The 20,124-nt window shown below is 44.3% G+C and overlaps 1 pseudogene; it reads right to left on the reverse strand.

The window, feature by feature from the left end:
- Window positions 1–1,031: 1,031 nt before the first annotated feature.
- Window positions 1,032–2,059, reverse strand: LOC136645053 (protein FAM200C-like; annotated as a pseudogene).
- Window positions 2,060–20,124: the final 18,065 nt, after the last annotated feature.

Consider the following 20,124-nt stretch of genomic DNA (forward strand, 5'->3'; position numbering starts at 1 on the left):
CTTTCTGATGTTCACCCTAATCCCAACTGTTTGGGAATGGATTGTGTTTTCTCAGAGGTGAGGGACGTGCACTCTGAACATGCATGAAGTCTTTTATTTTCTAGGGCCACCATCCTATGCAGGCCTGACACAAGCATTCCATCAATGTAAGGTTCTTTATGGCTGACATTAAAGGCAACACTCGGTATGTCCCTTTACTTCGAGGAGGCTTCCAGATTACTAAATTCCTCTACAGCAGTGGTTCCCAACCTTTAGGAGCTCAGGGAGCACTAAGGCAAAATTTGGAGACAGCAGGGACCACATGCAACCCCCCCCTGCACACAAAAAATACAATTAAATTTGTAATACATAAGATTATTTCATAATTAATGTGATGGTTGTGCTTGCATTTGCTTCACTAGTTGTGAAATTCTTGGGTTTATACTGCTGCTCAAAGCTACATGCATGTCATCACTAGGGTCCAACCGATTCCTCTGCTTATTTTTCATCATTAGCAGACTAGAAAATCCCTGTTCATGCAAAAAGGTTGTTGAAAACACAACAAGGTACCGCAAGGCAATTTTCCGAAGTTGAGAATAAGAAACTGCCTTTTTGCACCAGAATTCCTCGAGGTTTGTGCCAGATCCAAAAGCTTCCTTGCAGTTGCTGTCAGTTTGTAATTCGATGACCTCTTCCTGAATTTCATCGGGCAGTTCCCCAACTTTGATGGTGAAAGGGTTTTGAATCACTTTCCGGATCGCTTCCACTTCAACTCTGTAGCATTCTGGGAAGTATCAAATGAATTCATCTTTAAGCATTTGCAGGTGGCGCAGAATGCTTCCTTGGACTTCTGCTATGATAGAAGTATAACTCTTGTCGTCAACAAGGGTTTTCAGCGTTTGAAAAGCGAAATAGTTCTTTGCCTTGACTTTATCTATCCATAATTCAATTTTGCAAACAAATTAGCAAAGTTTGTCTTGAAACATGAAGATGTTTTCATGTGCCTTCCAATGTTTTATTTCCAGAACCTTGCAGCTGCAAACTTAGCTTGTTTAAATGTAAAAAATGTCCACAAGATAGGCCAGACGCATCTGGAATTTTGGATCACAAAACTGCTCCAACAAATCATTCATGTTTTTCTCAATTAAAAATACCTTCAGCTCCTCCCTGAGCTCATATAATCGTCCCAACATGTTTCCTTTGGAAAGCCAACAAACTTCGGTGTGAAAAAGTAGTATTTCATGCTCAGCGTCTAAATCAGCACACAATTTTTTGAACACACATGTATCAAGGGAACTGCTTTTGACAGTGTTCACCATTGTTATGGCCAGTTTCATTGTATTAGCCAAGTCTTCCGGCAATGTTTTGGAAGCTAACGCTTGGCGATGAATGATGCAGTGTGTTGTCAACGTCAAGCAGTTCTTCTCTTTCACCAATGTTGCTAGACCCGAGCGTGATCCTAGCATAGCAGGAGCTCCATCTGTACAAAAACCAGCAAGCTTTTTCCACATAATCCCATGCTTCTCAAAATAATCACTGATTATTTTCATAACATCTGATCCTTTTGATGTAGTTTCCAGTTCTCTCGACTTCTTTGATTGTGTTGTCCTTGTCTAAAAATCGGACAAAGACTAGTAATTGGCAACACTGTTCAATGTCAGTAGTCTCATCAAGCTGCAGAGCAAAATAAGGTGAATTTTTAATTTTTACCAGAAGCTGCTCTTCAATATCATGCAACATTTTTTTAATTCGACCTTCACTGTGTTGTTTGACAATGGAATTTCTTGCATTTTCTTTTTTGCTTCCTCACCAAGAACATCTTCGACAGCGGTCAGCAGCAAGGCTTCACTACTGACTCACTGAGTGTGTGTGATTTATTTGTTTTTGCAATTATTTGTGCCATTTTGAATGACGTGGACAGTAGCTGAAAAAAAAGGCTTTTTTCTGCCTGGAAGGGCATTTTTTTTTCTTTTTTCACCAGAGAACCATTGCGGACCACCTGCGGGGATGCTGCGGTCCACCAGTGGTCCGCGGACCATGGGTTGGGAAATCTAGCTCTACAGGGTACAGCACAAGCCATGCTTGCCCCATTGCATAGGCGTGGGGGAATTCCAACCGAATTGGGCTGTTAGATTCTCCTGCTTGATTATGAATGTGTGCATATGTACCCTAAAATCTTAAGTACTGTGATAAAAAAATGGGTTGCAGACCAAGCAACATATGCAAAAGGAAGCTCATAGAAAGGAACTTCTCCACCGTGGCCTTGGAATAGGAGGAACTTCGGATACAAGCCAATGTATTTGGATGAATGTAAAAATCTCAGGTTCATATCTCTGCACAGCCATGGAATTTGTTGGATGACCTCAGGCAAGTCTTTATTCTCAGCTTCCTCACAGTGATTTGACAAGAGGGAAAGGATGTTGAATGTCTAAGAATGTTGAAGCATTTGCAACAGAGTGAAGAGTCACAGAAGTCACTGAGAATATTTTATACAATATTTTGGCCCAGAGAGTCATAAATAACACTGGAAAAGGGGCAAGAGGGGCTAGTGCTCCCCCAGACAAGTAGCTTTTCTCCATGTCTCCCCATTCCTGGACCCCAGTAAGTACTTGAAGAAAAGGTACTTTTCCAGTGCCCCAAGTACATATTAAAAGCAGTTCAAGCTGGGCTCACTTCCATTTATGCTTAGGATCGGAGCATTAATGTAAAATCTATTGTTGTTATCCTTTCAGAAATCGAACACGTAGCACAAAGTTCACTCCACTTTCCAGAAATACACGTGCCCCTTCCCCTCATTGCCCTCTCTCAATATATTTTTTTCTGGGGCCACCACTGCAAGATACAGTACAGCTGTGTTTTCCTTTTTGTGTGTTTTCAACCTTTCCTACTACTGTGAGATTTGTACGAGAGCTCTTAGGCCACATTCTTTTTATCCATCAAATTTTGGCACAACATGATTTAGGTCTGAAACATTGCATGCTGGAGGTTTAATTGCAACAATATAAAATTAATAAAAGCAATTCTTCCTTTAACAATTGTACTGCAAATGAATATGTATTGTGCTCCCATTGTCACTCATTGATAAGATCCTTCATTAGAAAAAAACACCATAATTTTTCCAGTATGAAATACTTCATGCACGGTTATTGCCCCAGAACAATTTTCCTTGAAAGTGAAAATAAAAGCCTTTTCTATTTTTGCATAACATTAACAAAATTACAGTGGGAAGCCATTCTAGTTTAAAAAGCATAAGTTAACAGACCAAGAAACAGGTTTTAAAACGAAACACTATCTGTGTCATACCCTGAAATAATGCTGTCTTGTTATGGAGTAAGTACAGGGCAATGTCTGGACGTAATTGGCTCCTTCAGACCTGATGTGTTATGCATTCATGTCGTCAAGGCATGTCTTTAGGTGGTATGTTATGATTTTAAGGACGTTAGTCCCTTGTCAAATCCTTGTACAAACTGCTGTGGTTAAAAAATGTCTACATTCACTGGAACATTCTGCTTTTCCCTGTTTTTAATTCAAGAAACAGTTTAAATGTGGTTGCCCTTGCAGAATTGGGATAATTTGAGGGTTGTTTTTACATATTTCTCCAATCAGAATTATATTTGATTTAATATAGGGATGATGAGCACACTGTCATTGTACCTGATGTATAGTGGTGGTTACAAGCATGAACTGTGGATTGTGGTATCTGCAGCAGTGGCACCACCAATATTCTATTCTCCTCCTGGCTTTGATCCACTGACCTGGATCCACTCAGACTTGCACCAGCAAAGTAGTTGGTGCAGGTCTGAGTAGACTTATTGGGGCAGCAGAGACTACTTGCTCCAGGGTAAGAGAACAAATGTTCCCTTACATCAAGAAGGACTCTGGGACCCAAAACTCCAATGTGGAATGCAGCTCACAACTCATTGGCCCGCCTGCATAAGTGCAGGGGTAGGATTGGGCTGTGAGACATATAAAATTATGCATGAGATGGACAGAGTGAATAGATGAAGTTATTTTCTTTCCCACACAACACCAGAACCAGGGCACATCCATTAATGTTGATTGATGAGTTAGAACAGACAAAAGGAAATGTTCCCCTACCCAATGCCTAGATGCCTTTAAAAGGGGATTGAACAGATTGATGGAAAAATGTCCATCATGGGTTACAAGCCACAATGACTATATGCAACTTCCAAGTTTTAGAAGTAACCTATCTCTGAATGCCAGTTGCAAGGGAGTGATAAGATACCTGTATATAAACATCAGCATACCACCAGGTACTCTAGCTGAAGCCGTTTCTGCCCAACGTTGCATATACGCAACAGGGAGCAAAATGTGCACCCATGCAGTAGCTAGAAAGCCAAGTGCCACAGGCAGCAGGATGCAGACAGTGCATTGGATGTAGCACATTGCTCCAGTGGCCCTGCATCCAACATGCCATTCCCACATAGGACTGAGCCATTAGTCTCTGATGGCCCAATCCTGATATTGCACTGACACTGGTACAATGACTGCATATCCTAAGCCTGAACAGAAAGGGAGAAGCAGGAGGAGGTCACTGGTGTGATGTTGGTGTGTCATCAGTGTAATGTCTGTGCAGCATCCAAGGAGCCAATCACTGTATCCATGCAGTCACAATACTAGTGGCCAGAGAATCAGTGAACTGAGCAAGGGGTGGTGACAAGTGCAAGGCCCATGAGCAATCATTGTTGGCAGGGACACCCCTTGTCAGCCTCTAGGAATGAGCAATACAGCAACAGGCACCATCACCAACTATGGGAGGATGTCCCAAAGACACCACACATACATGGTACAAGAATGCCACAGCACCCGACCCCCTACAGGAGCTATTGTGGCATTGGCAGCAAAGGGATAAAAGCAAAGAACTGCTAGAATCTCTGTACCCAGGGTATAAGGCCCCTTATCCCACTCAAACAAATACATGCATCCAAGGAATATTTTTTTTAGGTCAGCATGTCATGAGTAGAAAAATTGCTCCTTCAAAAGAGGGCAGCAATATAAAACAAACATCTTGCCATGGCAAGTGTTTGAGTTCGTGGGGGGGGGGCGTATTCACCATCTGGAAGGAACCGTTTTTCCCAGGGGAGGGACTGGGACAATTCACGTCAACAGAATTCAGGCAAAGTAAGGTGCTGGTGGTAGCTCATTGTACAAAGATCCAGGCTGGGAGCTAAGCCAGGTGGATTTGAACCCAGCCAAGGCTCTCATCTTTCACTTGATTGGCCAGAAACACCCATGGCAGGGACAAAAAAAGAGGGAAAGTTAGGCCCAGAACCCACTTGAGCTACTCCACAACACTGCTCTCTACCCACCCAGCCACAGCAGTAGAAAGGTGTAGAGCACCTCATCCAGCATTTAATGCCTTACATCACCACACAAAGGTACATCTGGCTGGCTGGCTGGCAGGCTGTAGCACATTTACTTGTCAGAGGGAGCTTTCCAATCATTGCTAGGCCATTGATGGACCAACCACTGAACTGGTATGTGACACAGGGTGCCCATTGCAGCATCTCACCCTTATAACTACATCTCCACACACCCCATGCCCTTGGTTTCATTCCTGGTACCTTCTAGTGTGGTTGTTAGTATGCCTGCCCTCCCTATTCCTCTGCAATTGTCTACTGTACATCATGGCAGCAGAGAACTAGGATATGATAACCACAGAGGAACCCAGAGCTTTGGACTATGGGAGCAGGGTGACCAGATACAATGGAGGACAGAGTACCTATACCTTTAGCCAGTGTATAAAAGAAGGAATTGAAGGGTGCAGCTCAACATAGAAGCTGCACCTATCAAATTTCCCTCTTCTATATTTCCCTCGACCTTCTTCTGTGTACTCTATTCTCCATTGTATCAGTTCACCCTGCCTGGGAGCAGAGAGTCCTCTCTACCATTAGTGTTGTATTTTTTCAGCTTTGGAGGGCATGCCTATCATTTGAACAGGGGTTAGGTCCCTTTGATTCCTCCTTGTCTTACCCATCTCCTTCCCATCTTATCCCCCAATTTTGGCCTCTCCAACAGTGGTGCTGCACTATCATCCAAGTTACACTGGCGCATTATTTTTTTCCAGTGTTGCACCAGCATCCATGGCACAGCCGTTGGTGGGTATATTTCTGCTTCAGTGGGGCTGTCATTGTGCTGATGTACGTGGAGATACTTGAGGATAGGATTGGACTGTTAGTCTAGGGTTTTCCAACTGCCGACAAACTTGTCAGAGACTACAGATGCTATTGTGAAATGTTAACTTTCTTCTCACAAAACACTTTCCACAACATCAACACAAGCTTGTCTCAAATTCCAAGCACAAGCTCTCTTCTGATTCTTGGGAAGACAGATCCATACAAGAAGCTGTCATTGCAAGCAACAAAATGCTGATGTTGTTAGAGTCTACAGTAGGCTGTGAAATCCAATTACAATTCACGTTTGGGGGGGTGCAAAGTGAATCAGAACTCTGGGGAGGGATAAGGGAGGAATGTTTCTCTGTTACTGAATCAAGTTCTTTGTTCCACTGGAATCTAGATGCTGACAAATATACTATGTTCTGTGAATTTTTTGTTCTGTGCCCAGGTGCAGAATGGAGACTGTGACAGTCAACTCATCTGAATCCTTATTAAAAATCAAATTACGATGCATGACAAAATAAAGTGCCTTATTTATTCCTTGACCAGTTATTCTGACTGACCATTATAGAATATCCTGAAAGCATCAAGTGTGCTCTCTCAAGAGATGACCATAATAAGATTACATTACATGTATTGTAATGTTTTTTATTACATTTGTTTCTTATGTTTCTTATTACATTAGATGCACATTGTGTGGCAGAAAGAATGATAGAACAAATGAGTTTTAAGTCTGGATTAAGCACAAATCTGGCATAGATTAGGAGGGAAATCAAGTATTGCAGTAGACTCCATGAGAAGATATTGAATGAGATCTCTCCCCTCCACTTCAAACTCCTGATAGACAACTTTTATGATTGGAGACCTGTCTGTCTCCTAAATTGTATGTGGCAGTTCTCATTGGTACTTCCAGGATGGTACTTCCTGGTACTTCCAGGATGACTGGACCTTAACAAACTTGAGATGTGTTTCAAATTAATTCTTGTGTACCGTCATTTCTGTGCTTGGTAGCGGCAGAAATGCATTTCACTGTGCACCATAGACACTGTTCTGAATAATTGCAAACCATTAGGGTTATTTTTTGTTCTGCAAAGAAGAAAATTTATGTGAACTGTTCCAAGTAGAGGATAATGAATTGTGTACAAACAACAAGTAGTGGCAGGGTTTAGTCACAGCAATTTCACTCTTGAGAAGAATCGGGACCTTATAGTCAGCACCATACCTCCTCAGTTATTCTGCATGCCTGGAATTCTGTGTAGAAGTTGTATTCCTGAAGACTTTAGTGTTTCTTTATTTTAAAGCCCCTTGTAGGAGTGGGCTATGGGTGTTGAGACTGCTGCCCATTCCTAGCAGAAGCTTGAGTCACATTTTGCATCCTGGGTGAGATTTGTCCTGTTGGAGGGTTCTCTCACCAGAAGGCAGACATGTCTATTGTAATCGCATAAGGCCAGTTTCTGTTTCTTTGGAACGCAGCTTGAAGTGCTCTGAAAACCTGCAAAACTGTTTTGACCAGTGACCATGCCAGGATGCAAGCAACTGAACGTGTGTATCCGGGGCAATGACTGCCCTACAGTGCCACTTCCAAGTCTCTGAAAAACTGTCATCTGCGTACAGCCCAAGGCAACCTCCTGGGGAAGAGTCCTTTGCTAGAATCTCTTTGACTCACAAGTCTTAAAAGTGCCAGAGCCTGAGGCAGGTTGGAAGGTGGTAGACTTTGGAAAACTTCAGTTTGGTTCCTACTTCTTGGCACTCTGCTTAGTGGTAAGGGCATTTCCAATCACTTTTGTGCCTAAAGATGGTAGTACTCACATGGGGTTTTCTGCTGTGGCTTACATGACTCCATTTGGCTGAAAATAGATTCATTTCTCCCAAGGCAATTATCCTTGGGTGGTAGCTTTCTCTTGTGTCTCTAAATGACCAACAAGAAGGTGCTAGACTTTGCTGGCACAGAAGCAAGATTTGCCCAGTACTCATGGGTAAGGAGGAAACATTTGGATTTTCTGGACATTCCCTGACATGTTGAGGGACAAAGTTACAAGGGACCCAGAAATCCCATGAATTAATTCATTAGTTCATTTAGATTTAGATATTGCCCTCTCTTTTACAAGATATTTACAATTTTTGTTTCACTTTGTTTTACAAAGGACAGAACTAAGGAAATAAAGATCCCCATATTCCATAATACTAATATATAGCATTTGCCTAGCGATTTTTGAGTGTGCAAAGCACTTCATACATATCACAATGATGTAATCCTTACAACAACCCTGCATGGTAAGTGCTATTCTCCTTGTATTGCAGTTGGGGTTGCTGATGCTGAGAAGTAATGGCTTGCCTAGGATTGCTTACAGCCCAATCCTAAGAGGTGTTGCCACCACAAGGACTAGCATTCAGACTAGTGGGCCAGAGGAGGCTGCAGGCAGGCTCAGGTGTGGGATGCTGGACACTGCTTGTCAATTCACTGTCCCCTCCAGCTCATCTCTGGAAATAGCCAGTTTAGTCCATCCATGACTGGGACGGCCCTGCATCTTTCACATGTGAGGTCTGTTCCTACAGCTAGAGTTTCAGCCCAATCCTAACTCCCCATGTGGTGATGCAGCAACTCTGGCATGGCTACCACAGTATCCCACAAGGAGTTTTGGCCACTTCTTGGGGCAAGGAACATTCATTCCAGTGACTTACCTAGGCCATCTGTCAACCAGGGCAAACTAAAATTTTGGCCCCCCCTTCAATTAATTAATTTAATTAATTAATTAGTTACACTTATTATTTGCAAAACTATGTGATTTTAAAAAGCTGCCTGATACATAGCTGCCTAAGATAGACAGCGCCACATTGGACAAGCAGCACAGCAGCATATTAATGTTGCACAAAAGGCTCGATTTGCAGCACTGGACTGCTTGAGAGCACAGGGAAGAACCCTGCTGAACACACTGAGAGCAACATAGATATTTACTGCTTAAAACCACCAGATTTGCAGTGTTAGTGAGACACTGACAGCAAAACAGGCATGTGCATGTGAGTTCACTGAAAGCAAGAGACTTGTGTAAGTGGTTCACAAGAGAGCATGGAAACAAGCCATACTGGAAACAAGCCAGGGCAAGGCCAATCTAGCATCTCCATTTCCCACAGAAAGCAGCGTAAGGCAGACACCACTACATTGGAGAAGCAGCACAACACAGCAGCATTAGCCGTCTCACATCTGATAAATGATTTCAAGGCTACACCACTGTAGCAAGCAAACCCATACTTCTGGGCATGGTGAAAACCACAAGGCCAGCAGAAGATACCTGTGTGAATCAACCCAAGGCAAGGCCAATTCAGTCCTGCTTTCTTTATCTCTGTTTCCACAGATAGCTGCCTAAGTGGTAAGCTAAATAACAGTAAAGGCCAGGATAGCACAATAGCGTATTACGGAACACAGCACTGTAACAAGCAAATGCATGATTTGTTTATGTGAAACAACAGAAAGGAGCATTGGAGTTGGAGTATTAGAATAAAGCATCAGTAGCAGGGCCTCTGAGAAGAATTTTATCAGGGGGTACAAAGTTTCTTTTGGGCCCCTTCCCAAAGGAGGAGGGGGCAATGGGGGCAGGCAGAACAGGGGGCCAAATAAGCCCCCTGTTGCATCTTTTTAGATTGTGAGCCCTTTTGGGACAGGGAGCCATTTAGTTATTTGATTTTTCTCTGTAAACCGCTTTGTGAACTTTTAGTTGAAAAGTGCTATATAAATACTGTTAATAATAATAATAATAATAATAATAATAATAATAATAATAATAATAAGCCGGGGGAGGGTGCTGACAGCCAGAACAGTCTTTGGAGCCCAGGTCTTCCAGGCTTCCTGATGCGGAGCCCAGGTCTACCCGACCATGCGGCATTAGCAGCTAGATAAAATAATATGGAAACCCAAACACACTCCTAAGTCTCTCTAAAATCTTTGAAATATAGAAAGTCCATTGCAGAAAATTTGCATCTTCATATTTGAGTTCACACTAGAATGGACAGTGTGCACCAAAATGAACTTCTGCAGCAGCCTAGCCCTGCAACTGTGTCCCTGAACCCCTGTACCAGCCATTGTCAACCACTGTGCCATGGCACATTGGTGTGCCGCGAGTGGTTCCTAGGTGTGCCACAGTCATTTATTATTAGGGCCAATGGGGATGTGAACCCCCATTGGCAGCATGGTGTGCCTTGGCAATTATCAAAAACCTGATGGTGTGCCTTGACAATTTTAGTGCCTTGACAGTGTGCCAGGAGATGGAAAAGGTTGAAAATCACTGCCCTATACGCTCCTTCATGGTTATGGGATCCACAAGCCAAAAAGCTACTGCAGCAGGCCAGTTTCCCCCCAGATTTGATTCTGTTAGGGCGGGTCATGGATGCATTCCTGGGCCCGGTGTACATGGCTTGTAGCAGCAGTTGCCATTTCATGTGTGTGGTTGTGCCCCCAGCATCATGTGCAGGCAGTGAGTTTGGGTGAGATTGGAAAACATAATATCCCAAGAACTATCTGGGCCCCCTCCTTTGGTTCCTGGGCCCCCTTTCTGACTCTGGGCCCAGGTACAAATTACCCCCTTTATCCCCCTCTCCTAGGCCCTGATCAGCAGCAGGACTCATTAAGTTCAGGTCTTAATTTTTTACTGCATATATATTTATTATTATTAACAGTAGCACAGAATAACAGTGTAATAATAGACACCCAATTCCCTGCCTCTCAGCAGATTATGAATGTTTAGTGGCTTCTCACAGTGGCCCGCCAAATGCTTCAGGGAGCACACTAGACAGCAGACACAATCTGCGTCCTGGTGCCCTCTCCTGCATCTGGCAATCAGAGGGAGCCTGCCTCTAAAACCAAGAACTTGCTCATACCTACTATGACTTGTAACTTGTAATGAACTTTTCCTCCAGAAATTTGTCCAGTCCCCTCTTAAAGGCATCTAGGGAAGCTGCCATCACTACTTCCTGTGGCAAGGAGTTCCACAGACTAATTACATGCTGGGTAGAGAAATATTGGCAGGGAGGGGGTGACTGCAAGACCTTGCTACTGCTCATTTTCTCAAACAAGAAAATAATTTTTTTTAAAAAAGCTAAATAATCCAGTTCTGTCTCCCTCCTCCCCAAATTATAAATGCTCAGTGGTCTATATTAGTGGCCAGCATGTGCTGTACTACTCACTTCACAAACAAGAAAATTTTTATATATAACTAAGTTTTTTTGGGGAGAAAGCTAAATAATCCAATTCTCCTGCCCCTCCCCTTGTTGAGCAAAGCAGTACTTGCAACAGGAGGGTATTCTTTTAAACTACCCTCCAGTTGGTGCCAACAAAGGCTGCAATCCTGCCCACACTTTCCTGAGAGTAAGCCCCATTGAACAAAATAGGACTTCCTTTTGAGTAGACCTGGCTGGAGTCAGGAGCAGGCAGTCAGCCAGCATGATGGGAATAGAGAATGAATGGGTGGGGGGAGACCACAGGAGGAGGGCAGCTCATGATTGGCTGAGGATCAGCCAGTGAAGTGCCCTGAGCCATTCCAAAGAAAAAAACTAGGAGCCTGCTGGATGCTGATTGGCTGAGCCGGCTGGAGACTTGGGGAAGGGAAATAAAACACAGACCTCTGCAGAGAAACACAGGCATGGAGCAGGTGGGGCAGCAACAGAGTGGTGGTGGTGGTGGGGGCAGTAACCGCAGGGGAGCCAGCTTGCCCTCCCCACAAAGGGAGGTTGGGGGGGCAAAGGGAGGTGTGGGGGAGGGGGTCTGCAGCTTCAGCTTCAGTGCCCCTGTCCAGGCTGCCTGGCTCAGCGCCTGGGGCTTTTGCCCCGTCTGCCCCATGCCCAGGCCTGCCTTGCCCTGGAGTAAGCCCCAGCAGCCACTATGGGTCAACTCAGACCTGTGCTAGCTCAATTGCTGGCGTAAGTTTGAGGTGATCTGTGAAGGCAGATCAGGCCCAGGAAAGGGGTCAGTATTTGGCATGTACTACTGCTGCCAAATCACCCTCTACTGGGCCTCATCTGCTCTCCTCCCTGCCCCCTGTCCTGTTCATCTCCCTCCCTGCCTCCCTTCAACCCCCTGCGCTGGCTTACCTGTACCAATGGGCATCTTGCATCTGTCTTTACATGGACCCAGTCACTCGTCACTTGCAGCAGCAGCCAGGCCCTGCGCATTCTCCTAGTCATGTTTACAATAGCCATAAAGCTATTTACATAGGTGGAATAAGCGTTTGGCTGGCATAAATGATGGGTAAGATTGTTTTCACTGGTAGCTAGATTATCTGTCCCACCACACTCCTTGGTTGCATCCTAGACCTGAACAGTGGACCTGAACATTGGAGGAGGCTTCATACATTCATGTCCTTCACCTGATGACTGCAGTATGAGATGGATTCACATATTCAGCTGCAGGTATTGAGTAATCAAGTACTGCTAAACCAAGCAGTGTACTGTCATGTGTGCGTGAATCAGCCTGAGAGGCAGAAGATTAAATATAAGGAATAGGAAACCGTGCTTTATGGTTTCTATGAAACACATTTGCTCAGTGTAATCATTTCATAGATACCTTGCCTGTACCTCTGTATGTTAGTATCTAAGAAGGGCTTTGATAAGTTTCCATGTATGCTGTATACATGCATACATGGAAAACTTTGAATATGGAAATAGCAGCAAAATACATGTGTGCAGGATGATCATATCTGATGGCTGATGTGCAAGTACCCTATAATTTCCTATTCAGAAGTACTTTTTATACAGTACTTGTCCAATGGTTAAAGGGATACTACTCAAGTAACCAGAAGCAGGCCCATTTTGCTAAGACTGGGGAACAACGAATTTGGTTGATGTTCTGGGAATCAGGGGAAATACAACAGCTTCCCCTTTTCAGGCTTATGCTCTGCCACACAATCTGCAATCAAACCTTCCCTGGCTAAAATGAGTCTTACAAAAACTAAAATTTTAAGTTCAGAATAATATGAAAATATATGCTAATGCACATGATTGCATGGTTCAGGTTGAATGCAGTATTTCAAACATCTTAATGAATGCTTGGTTATTATTACTGATGTACTGGAATTTCTTGGATGGAGAGTGTGAATAAGCGTGGCTATAATAAATGATGAGTCACCATTTGAAGCTGTTGGGGGGGATTTCAAATTGAGTCACACCGTCTTCACTTCCTGCAGAAAGATTGCTGTTTTCCATTTATTCAGCTTTACTCATTCCTTAGCTGACCCACAGTGGCCAGTTTGAGGTTCCTGCTTTCAAAAAGGTGTTGACAAATAGCTTGATTAAGGACATCTGAATCTCTTCCAGAGTATTTATTTATTTATTACTGTATATTTATCTACTGCAGTGGTTCTCAAACAGGTGGGTTACGACCCACCAGTTTGTGTAAAACTTCCCTGTCCCCTTAAGGGGGTGGGGTAAGGGGAGGGAGGCAGGCAGGCAGGCAGGCACAAAGCACTTCCATTTTGCAGGAGGTGCTTTGCACCCACTTTGATTGCAGATTCCAAGCATCAGGGAGTGCTGCAGAGGGTTGCCTGCACCTCCTGCAGCCCTACATTGTAAAAAGTAAGTGCAAAGCACCCCCCTCACCCCCCTTAGCGACACAATCCCAGGATTGTGTCGCTGCCCTAGCCCCTAACCCGCAAGAACTTACTGATGGAGTAGCTCCCTCAAAGTTTGAGAACCACTGATCTGCCTTTCTCTTAGACTTGTAGACTTGAGTCTTGCAAATTCAAGGTAGTTTACATAGGTAGTTTAAACCCCATTTTTTCAAATGGGGTTTTTACAAGTGTTATTCTAGGAGAGACACTCATAAAGCCCTCAATTTTTCCAGATGTTTTCCTTCATGGTGCAGTTGTTGTCCCGACTGCACAGCTCTTACGCTTTCCAAGCCTCCACAGGCAACTGCAAAACACCCTAAAGCTGGTTCTCAGGATGTTATCCATATCTTGCCAGTTGATTCCTTCACAGTCCACACTCCTTCACATTTCTTTGTCTCTAACCAGCAGCTTCTGGTCACCCATCCAAAACAAGACCCAAGCTTGATCCTGCTTAGCTTTTTCAGGCAAGGTGACAGCTCTACCCCCAGACCACACCTCCTGCAGAATAGGAGCTTTTTCCTGAAGTAAATGTTCAATTGACATTCACTGGTTGCATGATATCTGAATGACTCACATAAAGATGGTGTTTCTGTTGCCAGGATATCACATTTTCCTAACACTTACTGGGAAATGTGAGTTATTCCTGAGCCAGAGCACCCCTTTGCATGGTGAATGCTGCATGAAATATACTGTAGATAGGGCTCATGATATAACTAGCAATGAGGGGCAGCCCTAGCCAATGAAATTCCCCTCATGGCAATGCAGTGGAACTAACGGTGTGCCTGCTGCATCCCATGGGGGATTTTCAGCCTTCTGAGGCCTCCTTGGGGCAAGGGAGGGTCGTTGGGTCTACTCAGGCTGATTGATAGACCTGTGCCAGTGATAGCACTGGTGCAAGTCCATGTGGACTGTGAAGGTGGATTGAATCCAGGAAGCAGGCCTGGATTCGGCAGATGTCACTACCGCCAAACCCACCCCTTCCCGGTCCTGATCTGCCCTCCTCCCCACCCCTTTCATTGCCCCATTCTGCCCACCCCAACTCCCTCCCACCCACTGCACGACCCCCTGGTGCAACAGGCCTCCTCTGTCTGCTGCCTCGTGGGACCAGCCACTTGCTGCTTCTGATAGCAACCAGCCTGCGTGCCCCAGTGTGTTGCACTTTTTGGCTGCCTAGCACTGCCAAAACGCTTACTCCAGCAGCATTAGGATCAGGCCATAAGACTCCTGTGCTCCATGCCACATTAGTGAACTGTGCAAAAGCTTTTGCTTATTATTACAAGTGTTTAAAATTTTTATTAGAGACTAGGTTTTGACCTGCAGCACAACTTGTGTGCATATGTCCTTTTAAATGTGGCAGTTATCAGCAAGCCTATGGGCTGCAAGCCTACCAGTGCTGTTTTTCCTTTTCTCCTACATCCCCCTTTCCTACTTTCCTACATTCTTCAGTCCTGATGTTCATAATCCCCTCTAAAAGTTCTACCCATCTCCTCCTCATAGCAAGGTGATTTCCCTGTCCCACAATCTAGCATATCCAGTTACAGGAGTTGAACAGGTACTAGCTAATATGAATGTCTGAGTTTTTCATCATCAGGGTGGGCCTTTAGTGGTTGTAGACTCAAGTTCCCTTTCCTACATGGAAAGAAATTGACTTGTGTGTTTAAGGAATTCTCCAGTATGCTCACTATTTGGGGTCATTCACTATCACATTTGTGTGCTTGTTCAGTGATTTTCAACCACTGTGCCATGGCACATTGGTATGCCACAAATGGTCTGCAGGTGTACCATAGGAATTTGGGGAAAGGTCATATATTAGTAGGGCCATTGGGGATGTGAGCCCCCGATCAGCAGTGCAGTGTACCTTGTCAAAAAAACTGATGGTGTGCCTTGATTTTAGCATCTTCTTAATGTGTCATGAGATGAAAAAGGTTGAAAATAGCTGTGCTTGCAGAATAGTCTCCACTCCACTCACTCATTAGGGGGAAAACAAACAAACTACTCTACTGTTGTTCACAAGATCACTTATCTCATGATGAAACAGAAGTGAACCAAGAGCCTCTGATCTGACCAGGGATTCTTTTCCTCCTTTTTATTTCAACTCAATCACCTACTCGTCCTTCGGTTGTGTAAACAAACCAGAAGGTACTGAAAGTTAAAGGGTTTTTATACCAAAACTGATTGTTTAAAGGAGCAGAAAGTTCAGAGGAGAGATTAAAGGGACAAATAGGTCTGAATGAAAACCCATCAGAAAAAACCAAAACATTTCAGCATATTTTGCTAAAATAGAGAGGGGCAGAGTCAGGAAGTGAAACCTGAAGTGACATTTTCTAAAAACCAGACAGTTATTCTATCAGTCACCAGCATTTGCAACTTCTTTGAAGTCTATGGAATTACCAGCCCTGCCTCACATGAGAGTTTGTCTTTTTCTACATGCGTTTTAAAGAGCCTTCAATTCATTATTTTCAAAGCACTACCAGCCTTTCCTTGAAGGTGTGTGTTGAAGTGTTTGTTGTTGGCAACCTTCAGTCTCAAAAGACTATGGTATCGCGCTCTGAATGGTGGTTCTGGTACAGCGTCTAGTGTGGCAGAAAAGGCCGATTAGGGAGTGACAATCCCTTCCACACTGGGAGCAAGTGTAGTGTGTCCCTGTTCCGTCTCCCTGGCTATGGGCCTTCCTTCTTTGCCTCTTTGCCTCAGTCTGTTGGCAAAGTGTCCCTTCAAACTGGGAAAGGCCATGCTGCACAGCCTGCCTCCAAGCGGGCCGCTCAGAGGCCAAGGTTTCCCATCTGTTGAGGTTAATTCCTAAGGCTTTCAGATCCCTCTTGCAGATATCCTTGTAGCGCAGCTGTGGTCTACCCATAGGGCGCTTTCCCTGCATAAATTCTCCATAGAGGAGATCCTTTGGGATCTGACCATTGCCCGTTCTCACGACATGACCGAGCCAATGCAGGCGTCTCTGTTTCAGCAGTGTATACACGCTGGGGATTCCAGCTCATTCCAGGACTGTGTTGTTTGGAACTTTGTCCTGCCAGGTGGTACCGAGGATGTGTCAGAGGCAGCGCATGTGGAAAATGTTCAGCTTCTTCTCCTGTTGTGAGCGAAGTCCATGACTCGCTGCAGTACAGAAGTGTACTCAAGACGCACACTCTGTAGACCTGGATCTTGGTATGTTCCGTCAGTTGAAGTATAAAACTATAGATAAGCAAGCAAGCAATTCCTAGCAAGTCATGCCAGGCTGCTCCTTATGTTGGGCTTTATGCATGTGCAGGAGGTAGTGCAGGGCAATAGTGCAAGGGTAGGCTAGGTATTACTTTTCTCACAGTACTGCCTGGGAACTGTTACTGCTTCTTCAAGGGACAGTGTATAGCATTATGAGAACCAGCAAAACCTTGGAAGCCAATCATAGAAGTGCTATCAAGGGAAAAGAGGTACAGGCTAAAGAGTCATGGGAACACTTCATACACTCGCTCTACAAAGGCTTTAGTTCTCAGAACACTCTACTTGTACAACTCCCACTGCCCAATCCTATCATCTGCCACACCATTGCTTCCAGCTGTGTCAACAGAGTGCATGCTGCAAGCCAGTAGTACTCAAACTGGTGGGTCGTGACCCACCAGCCTGTGTAACACTTCCTCTGTCCCTTTTAGGGGTGAGGAAAGACGAGAGGCAGGAAAGTGATTCCCAGGATCTTGTCCCTAAGGGGGCGAAGAGGGGTGCTTTCACTTACTTGTGCTCAATGGAGACTGCAGGAGGTGCGGGGAGCCCAGGGCAGCCCTCTGCAGGACTCCCGAGGCTTGGAATCTTGAAACAGAACGGTCACAAAGTGCTTCCTGTTTGCAGGAGGTGCATTGCAATCACTCTGTTTCAAGATTTTAAGCCTCGGGGAGTCCTGAGGAGGGCTGCACTAGGCTCTCTGCACCTCCTGCAGCTTCCAGCAGCCTTCACTGAGTACAAGTGAAAGCCCCCCCCTTAGGGACACGATCCTGGGGATTGCTTCCCTGCCCTTGCCTCTCCCCTGCAGAGACTTACTGAGGGCGTAAAGCTCCCTCAAACTTTGAGAACCACTGCTATAAGCTGTAGTGTGGGCAACCAAAAGGCCAACCAGCAGTAAGTGAACAATATTGTTCACTTACCTCTGGGGAGGCATCCTGGCTGTGTACATTGGATCTCCTTGGGTCTCCTTGAACTGATGCCAGCTATGTAGCTGGTGTAAGTCTGAGGAGAGGAAAGTGGCAAGACAAACTGGGAGAGGAGATAACTGCCCTGGGATCCACTCTCTTGCTCAAACAGTATCCTGCCATCCTCCCCTCCTCACCCTCAACGCATCCCCAATGCCAACTTACCAAGGTCAGTGCAGCCTGGGCGCTGCAGCAGCAGGCGGTGGTGTCTATGGACCAGTGGTTCTCACACATTTAGCATCAGGACTCACGTTTTAGAAGAAGAGCCTTGTCAGGACCCACCAGAAGTGATGTCATGACTGGAAGCGATATCATCGAGCAGGGAAATTTTTAACAATCCTAGGCTGCAATCCTACCTATACTTACCCAGGAGTAAGTTCTATTTACTATCATTGTTAAAAGCATATACATAAGTCTGTTAAAAGTGCAGGTCTGTAACATTTTCCCAGATGCAGTCACATGCTATGGTAGCATCAAGTCTAATATATTAAAAATAAAATATTGAAATGAATGGGGACCCACCTGAAATTGGCTCGCGATCCACCTAGTGGGTCCCGAGCCACAGTTTGAGAAACACTGCTCTGGACCTTGTGTGACAACAATGTATTGGGATAGAAGCTGTCATAAAAGATCCATAGGATTGGGCCACCTGTCACTTCCTATCTGGAGACTTGCAATGGCATGTGTTTGGCAACTGTCATTTTGTCTGGTTCATGGAGAAAGCAAAACCTAAGGGGAGTCTCACAGGATAGTAAATGCACCTGGATGGTCTGTTCTTTTATCACTGAACACAGCGGGCTCAGTTTGGAACAATATTTTTGATGAAGAATAGAAAGCAGAAGAGAGTCGTGTTTAAATTGCTTGTAGTCAGTGTGGGTTTACAGTCATTTTCAGGGGGTGAAAAAACTGCTGTTACATTTCTTTTGAAAAAAACTGCTTTAAAAGTCAGACTGTGGAACCCTTGATCGGCACAGAAAGTTGTTCTGTGTTGGTATCATGTAACTTGCAATACAAAATGTTTCCATTAGATGTCTCTGGTCTCCTGGAGTTAGAGAAGGAAGGCAGTTGGTGGATGGATGGTGGCAAAATGGAATTGGAAAGTAGTCATTAAGTCTTTTCACTCCAAAATACTTGGACATTTGAATTGGGAAGGCCCATAAGTAGTAAACCATTTCAATATTTTGAAAGTGTTCTACCTGCATAAGGAATTCCTTCTGAAATTGTGACCACACTGATCACCTAAAGCTTAGTACAGTACTTGGAAATCCTATTGATTAAAAATGCTCTTGAAATCAATGGAACTTCAAAGTACTTCACTTTGGGTGATCTGTGGCTGTGTTTTACCTTGTGTGCAGTTTGAGAAAGTGTTCCTTTAAAAATTGGTTTTAAGCGCTCAAGAAAGCGAGTTATTTTTCCCTGCTATGTTTTGAATTACTGAGGCACAAGAGATTCAATCACAGCCTTCCCAGAACAATGGTGCTTACATTACCAAAGGAGTTTTCAAACATTAACAGATGGAAATAGATTAGATCCTCTGGAAAAGAATCTCCTCAGAAAAGTGTTTTCTCCTGTTTCTCAGTGAGATTGACAAAGGCATTTTGTGTCCAAGGTCACAGAGTGAATCAGTGGCATTGCTGGGATGAGATCACAAAAACTGCAGACTGCATTGTTTACTGATGGCACGACGACTGGTATGTGGATGCATAGTACAGAACTAGGAAACCATTTCAGGCAACTGCCCATTCAGGCTGGGCTAGCACAATATTTATGCAGACTGAACATAATTCCTCTAAACAGTTATGCGAATTGGACTCAAAAGCAACTGGTATCAAGGAGATTAGTCCAGATGAAGGTTACAGCAGAGGTTTCTATTCTCCAGCTGTGCTGCCGCTGTTTTCCTCTAGGAACATATGACGAGTAAGAAAGAGGCATTTATTGTTTACTGCTGGCTCACTAAAAGTAATTAAGAAGACACATAAATGTTTAAGCGAATGAAGGTCTCTAAGACAGAGGGACCAGGCTAGGAAAAAACTGGAAAGCACTAATTACATTAATTGCAATCAATTTGGAGGAGTTTTCTTCCTCCTCTTCTCTTTATGTCAATAAGTATCTGAAAGTCGTGTGCCATAAACATGTCAAGCGTGGCGGCTTCTACATATTTTGTTTCACTTGGTGAATGGGCCAAGAGCAATAGGATTATGCCAGTATTAACCTTCCACCCCCTCCCTTTGGCATGTC

This window comes from Tiliqua scincoides, chromosome 3 (genome assembly GCF_035046505.1).
Source record: "Tiliqua scincoides isolate rTilSci1 chromosome 3, rTilSci1.hap2, whole genome shotgun sequence".
Classification (NCBI taxonomy): Eukaryota; Metazoa; Chordata; class Lepidosauria; order Squamata; family Scincidae; genus Tiliqua; species Tiliqua scincoides.